Below are 7450 nucleotides of genomic sequence, written 5' to 3'. Positions count from 1 at the left end.
GGTGGCAGTAATGGCAGCAGCAGCAAAAGAACATAATTCATACAGGATAAAGAAAGGGGAAGCACTATGCCCATGTTTTAATTTCCCCAGTGCCTGCTGGCTGCCAGTTTATTGCTTCTCTGAAAGGCACATTAGCTAAAGCAAGAGCTTGAAATGACTCTCACCATCCCAAGGATGTAAATGCTGTCAAATGTTTTCACACCATCTTTAGAGTTCCTAGAGTTCCAAAGCTCACCCAAGACCATCTATGCCTTCTTTTGGGAATTTAAGCTGGTGTATTCCTACAGAAAAATCTTTTTCATGAGATTAACTATCCTCTTGGTCAATAAGTTCCCATTATAAAGGGAAAAAATATTTATCTTCACAATTGCCATTTCCTTCACATTTGTGAAACTGGTTCACTTTATGTCTCACTCATTATTTCCTGCTTTTACCTGCCTTTCTAATCTCAAGAGGACTAGGTCTTGGTTATCTGGGAAAACAACATCTCACTGAGTACCACAAGTGCATGCTGGCTGAGATGGCCTATTCTCTGCAGAGAGGAGCAATGTCTTTACACACATCTCATTCAACACCAAATTGTGATGCTTATTGACTTTCTACCTCTAGTTATAACTAGAAGGTTATGTGTACTCCACACTGGGTAAGAACGTCCAGAGGAAAACAGAAATTCATGAGAAGGATTTCAAAGAACTCCAAGAAGGTAAACTCAGAAGAAAGTAGAACCAGAAGTTGGGTTCAGAGATGATTGTCAAGAGTTAGAACACTATTTCTTATTTTAGCCATTCTGATAGGCATATTGTGATAACCCACTGTGGTTATAATTTGAATTTTCCTAATGGCTAATGATGTTGAACATTTCCATGTATTTAGTTGTTATTGTATATCCTCTTCAATGAAATGTCATTTCATGAATTGCCCATTTTCTAATTGGATATGTGGGATTTTTATCATTGAGTTTTGAAATACTGATATATTCTACACATGCATTCTTTGTTGAATATATGGTTTGAAAATATCTTCTCCCACTCTTGTTTACTCTAATTTATCAATTATTCATTTTATGGATTGTGCTTTTGGTGTCAAATCTAAGCATTTTTTGACTAGCTTTAGATCCCCCAAATTTTCTTTTTTGAAAAGACTTATACTTTTATATTTTACATTTAAGTCTATGACCCATTTTAAGTTAATTTTCATATAAGGTGTGAGAATTAGATTGAAGTTCATTTTTTTCTCTCTTTTGATGTCCAACTGCTCTATTACCATTTGTTGAAAACACTCTTTCCTGCATTGAAATGCTTTTGCATCTTTGTCCACAATCATTTTGTCATATTTGTGTGAGCCCACTATTCTGTTCCATTGATTTATATATGTATTTCTCCACAAAGACCTGTTAATATGGTGAATTGCATCAGCTGATTTTTGACTATTGAATCAGCTTTTCATCATAGAATAAACTCCACGTGGTTATTTTGTATAATTCTTTTTATATATTGCTAAATTTCATTTGCTAATATTTGTTAAAGAATTTTGCATTTATAGTCATGAGTATACATGACTACAGTTTCTTATTTTGTAAATTGATTTCATAAAATCAATTAAGAAGTGTTTTTTCTTCTGTTTTCTGGAAGAAAAGGTGTAGAATTGCTGTTTATTCTTCTTTAAATGCTTGATATATTTCTCCAGGGAAACTATTTAGGTCTAGAGATTTCTTTTGGGGGTAAATTATAATTATAAATTCAATTTCCTTAATAGTTATAAGGCAATTTAAATGATCTATTGGCTGAGTTCTAGTTCTTTTTGTTTTTTGAGTAACTGGACCATTCTGTATAAATTATCATATTTATTTGTATAGTATTTCATAGTATTTTCCTTGTTATTGTTTTGATGTCTGCATCATTTTTAGTGATATCCCAATTTCATTTCTGATATTGGGATCTGTATCTTCTCTCTTTTTTCTTTAGTCAATCTTGGTAGAGGTTTGTCTATTTTATTAATATTCTCAAAGGACCTTCTCTTTGTTTCATTGATTTTTCTCTATTGCTTTCAGCTTTTAATTTCTTTGCTTTCTACTCTTATCTTTATTATTTTCTTTCTCCTGCTTGCTATGGGTATTTCATTCTCTTCTAGCTTACTAAGGTTGGAATATAATTTATTAGTTTTAGATTTTCTTCTTTTCTATTTCATACATTTAGTGCCATAAATTTTCCTCTCAGCTCTGTTTTAGCTATTTCCCAAAATTTTGATATGTTGTATTTGCATTTTTATTCTGTTCAGTGTATGCTTTTAAATTTCCTTTGAGACTTCCTTTTTGATTCATAGATTATTTGGAAGTATGCTACTTAGTTTCCAAATCTTTGGAGATTTACCCATTATATCTCTGTTACGGATTTCTACTAAGATTCTATTATAATCAGAGAACATGATTTTTACAATTTTAAAAAATATTTAGTTTTTATTTATTATTGAAGTATAATAAACATAGATGAAAGTGCACATATCATATTTATGTAGCTCAATGAATTCTCATAAACTGAAAACATTTTCATTGTAAGAACCCACATCAAGAAATCAGCACTTCTTATTCTTTTTTTTTTTTTTTTTTCATTTACTACTCCCAGAGTGCATCTACTTTCCTGACTTCTACATGCTGTATGTATTTCATAGATACTCTTTATCAGCCTAAGGCACTACCATTTTATTATTGGTATTCTAGAGTTACCTTTTCTATTGTGTTAAAATATAAATAGAATAAAATTTATTACTTTAACTGTTATCTATAGTTATAATCGTTTGAAAGTTGTTGAGATTTGTTTTATATTCCAGGATATTGTCTATCTTGGTATATGATCCGTGTGCACTTGAAACTATTATGAATTTTGTTGTTATTGGGTGGAATGTTCTCTAAATGTTCATTAAATACTATTAATTTATGTTGTTGAGTTCTTCTATATCTTTAGTGGTTGTTTGTCCAGTGATTCTATCAATCCTTGAGAGAGGGGTTTTGAAGTTTCCAACTATAGTTGTTGATTTGTCTATTTCTCCTTTAATTCTGTCAGTTTTTGTTTTATTTATATTTTGGTTCTGCATACATAGGATTGCTAAGTTTTTTTGGTGAAATGACCTGTTTATCATTATATAATGTCCTACTCTCTCTAAATTTTTTTTCCCCTCTGAAGTCTATTATTTGAAATGAGTTTCTTATAGACAGCATATAGTTCTGTCATGTTTTTCAATTTCTTCTTTCAAACACTGTCTCATTATTTGTTTGCTTAGAAAATATATATATATAATACATTTATTGTTATATTTGGACTAAAGTCTGATATTTTTTTTGCTCTCTGTTTGTTCTCTAAGTTTTTTGTTTCCCTGTTTTCTTTTTCCTGCCTTCCTCTGAAATAGTTGAATATATTTTTACAGTTTGATTTTGATTTATCAATACTGTTTTGAGTATGACTCATTGAATAGTGTTTTTACTGGTTGTTCTAGGGATTACATTATATATACATAACTGGTCTACTGGTATCATCATTTTACTAGTTAAAGTGAAATGTAGAAACCTTACCTCTCTTTATACCCCTTCAATCCCCTTCATTTATATTATATCATGATTTTATTAGATATTTTCTCCACAAACATTTAGAACCACATCACTCTCTTTAATAACCTTTGCTTCAACTGTCAAGCAGAATATAGAAACTCAAGAGGAAAAGAAAAACCTATTGTGTTTACCCATATTTTTATGTATCATATTCTTTCTTCTTTCTTGATGTTCCCAAGTTCGTATTTCTTTCATTTCCTTTCTGTTTAGAGAACATCCTTTAGCCATTCTTTTATAGTAGAACTGCCAGTGACAAGTTCTCTTAGGCTTCCTTCATCCGAAAATGTCTTGATTTTCCCTTTTATTCCTGAAGGATATCTTCACTGTGTACAAGAACTGAGTTGACAGTTCTTTTTTTTTAGCATTTGAAAAAATATCATGCCACTTCCTTCAGTCCTCCAGTTTCTGACGAGAAATACACTGTCACTCAAGTTGTTTTCCCTGTACATGTTATTTTTTCTCTGACTGGTCCCAAGAATTTTTTCTCTGTTTTCAGCTTTTACAAGTTTAATTATGGTGTGCTTTGGCATGGATATCTTTGGGTTTATATTGTTTGGGATTCACTCAGTTTCTTTTCTCTAAATTTAATTGTCTCAAGGTATATACAACATGATAATTTAATATATGTATACCTTGTGAAATGATTAGTAAAATCAAGTTAATAGACATATTCATCACCTCACATAGCTACCACATTTTGTGTGGGATAAGAACATTTGTTCTGCTCTATTAGTAACTTTCAAGTATAGAGTGCAGTATCACTAACTATACTAATGTTGTACATTAGAGTCCCAGAACTTATTCATCTTATAACTGAAAGTTTGTACTCTTTGACCAACATCTCCCAATTTCTCCTATCCACAGCACCTGGCAACCATCATTCAACTCTCTGTTTCTATGTGTCTGACTTTTTTAGATTCCACATGTAAGTGACAGCATACAGTATTTGTCTTTCTTTATCTGGTTCATTTTCAGCTTCCTGAATTTATAGGTTTTATGTCTTACCAAATTTGAGAGTTTTTGGACATTTTCTTCTTCAACCCTACCCTGTTTCTTCTCTCCTGAAATTGTGATCACACAGATATTAGATTTTTTATTAGAGTCCCACAGATACCCTAAACTTTGTTCATTTCCCCCTTTATTTTCTCTCTGCTGTTCAGACTGTACTGTCTTCCAGTTTACTGATTATTTCCTCTGCCTCTTCCTTCATGCTATAAGCCCAATCACTGAGCCTTTTATTTTTGTTATTGTATTTTTCGTTCTAAAATTTCCACTTTTTCTTCTTTATATCTTTTATTCCTTTGTTGACATGTTTCTATTTCTGTCCTAAGCCTTTCTGGTCTATCGTTTATTTCAAGCTTGCTCGTAATTGCTCATTGAAGCATTTTTGTCATGGACGCTTTGATATTTGGCAAATAGTTCTAACTTCTCTGTCATTTCAGTGTTAGCATCTATTGTCTTTTACCATTTAGTCTGAAATCTTCCTGTTCTTGCTATAACGAGTGATTTTCAATTAAAACCTGAATATTTTCATATTATATAGGAAACTCTAGATCTTATATAAACCTTTTCTGTTAACTGGCTTTCTCTGACAGTTTAATCAGGAGAAAAGTGAGTGCTGTCTTATTACTGCCATACAGATGTAGCAATTCAAGATTCCCAATCAGCTTCCACTGATACTTGGGAGGGTGGTCCTTGTTACTTCCTGGCTAAGCAGGAGTTCTGGTTCCCCTTGTTGTCTCCACTAACATTGAACTGAGGGTGACCTCATTACCTCTGGGAGATGTTGAACATTCTGACTCCCACTGATCTCCTCTGACCCCAGCAGATAGGAGAGATGCTTCATCACTGCAAGGGAGGGGTAAAAAACCAGGCTCTCCATGTGAATTCCACCAACACTATGGGAGTAAGGTGGCTTGTTACCAGCTGGCAGGGATGAAAGTCCTGTGTCTGTGTTTGGTTTTCCCCAAAAACATCTGTCAGAGTTGATTAGCATCTTGTTACAACCTCATGAATGTAGATGTCTAGGTTCCCTAGTGCCTTTGTTGACATAGGCAGGGTAGGGCCACAGAAACCATTGAATTTGACCAGAGTAGGGCAGTTGTTATCTAAAGGTTTTCTACCTTGCTCTGTTGCCCCTTTCCCCTTTCCTGATCATTTAACTAATAAGAGCAGGCTTTTGTTGGGAATTTTGGTGTTTTCAGTTCGCTGTCCTTTTCAGCTCCAAGTCTGGGATATATGAGGCAAAAAGAAAACTCATGGATACTGTGTGTCATTCCCTGGGTCCCAAGATTCCTAGTTGGTCTGCCTTGTTCTCTCTATCTTTCAGACTCTTCTTGTGTTTGTTTTATGTGTGATGTCCAAGATGTCTAGTTGTACTTAGCAGGAGGACCAGGGAAAATTATATCCACTCCATCTCTCCAGAAGAAGAATTTATCTTCTTTTAATTTAGAAATATATTTTATAAATAGTTAAATTTATAGCATTTGAATTACCTTATTCATGTCTATTTCCATTTGTATTTTAGAGTATTTTTAATAATATAATTTAACATTGTTAATATAGTTTAATATTGTTTTGTCTTCATTGTATTTCCCTACATTTCTCCATAAGGTTACCATCTCTTAGTAGCAAAAGTACTGGTTTTTCAATTAATGAGTATTGTAATTGGAGTTATTAATTTAACAACAGTAAAGAAGAGAGAATTATTTGGTAGAAATTTATATATATAAGTACCCCAAGAGGGTATATCAAAAATTGTGAAGCTATAGTTCAAATCACAGATTTAAAAAACACTGAACTCCTTGAAGCTCCTTCCCTCTCCCTGTTCCTACCAGAGTGTAATCATAGGATGTCAGCATGTATGTAGTGTGGCTTGAACTGTGCTCAGTCTATTAAGTCTTAGCTCTACCACTTTAGCCTCAACAAGCAGAGGCCTAATAATGCCAAAATCTCTTGTTTGCTGGATATCCCAGGATCATTGAAAAAATGCTCTTCATTTCATTGTCAGGCATGTTAGGACACGCTGTGTCGTCTGGTAATATTTTGTGCACAATTTCTGATTTCACTCTCTGGGGGGGTCTGCAATTCTGAAACAACTAAGTTCAACCTGGCACATAAACTGAAACATGTCTTGCAAACATGAGGTACATGTGGTGTCTGTAGTAAAACTACACATTGATTTCTGACCTAAGGCTCTCCGAGGAGTGTCCCTGATCTCCCAAGGGTAAAGTTTGTGAGGGAATCTTTGATTAAACTATAAGATTAAAGCAAGTTTAAGTGGCTGGACAGCTCCCTATTCACTGCATGTTCAAAACGTCTTAAGAGCATGTGTTATTCTTTTCAAAGTTGGTTGTAAATCAAACTCTCTAAATTGCTTCCAGATCAGTCTTTTCAGGCCAAGCATTAAGATGATGATTCTATCAGCCAAAACGCTAATTTTTGCTCCAGTCACATACACGACTATAAATTCCCCTTACCTAACATTGAAGAAGGAGATGCCAATCCAACCAGTCATCCTTTCTCTAGGTCAGCAGATGTGCTGTCTGGATTAGAAACTGCTGTCAGCAATTTGGTCACACGATTTAGCTCAGATTTTTAAGAGATCAGTTGTGTATCTCTGTGAAAAGATTTTGGCATAAATTCCAAAAATATTCTTCAGAACACTGAATGTGATATCAAATGAAAGTAGAATATTCAAGTTGAACAGAAGTAGCCTTTTTGACAGGAAAATATTTTATAATTCTTCAGATTTTAGTGTTTGATTATCCCGTTCAAATGCATGTAATACTCATTCTTGAGTCTTCTCCTTCAGTTTTTTCTAATCAAAACTTCAATTTTAACTAGACT

Source organism: Kogia breviceps, chromosome 7 (assembly GCF_026419965.1).
Source record: "Kogia breviceps isolate mKogBre1 chromosome 7, mKogBre1 haplotype 1, whole genome shotgun sequence".
NCBI classification, from domain to species: domain Eukaryota; kingdom Metazoa; phylum Chordata; class Mammalia; order Artiodactyla; family Physeteridae; genus Kogia; species Kogia breviceps.
This window is presented reverse-complemented; position numbering follows the sequence as displayed.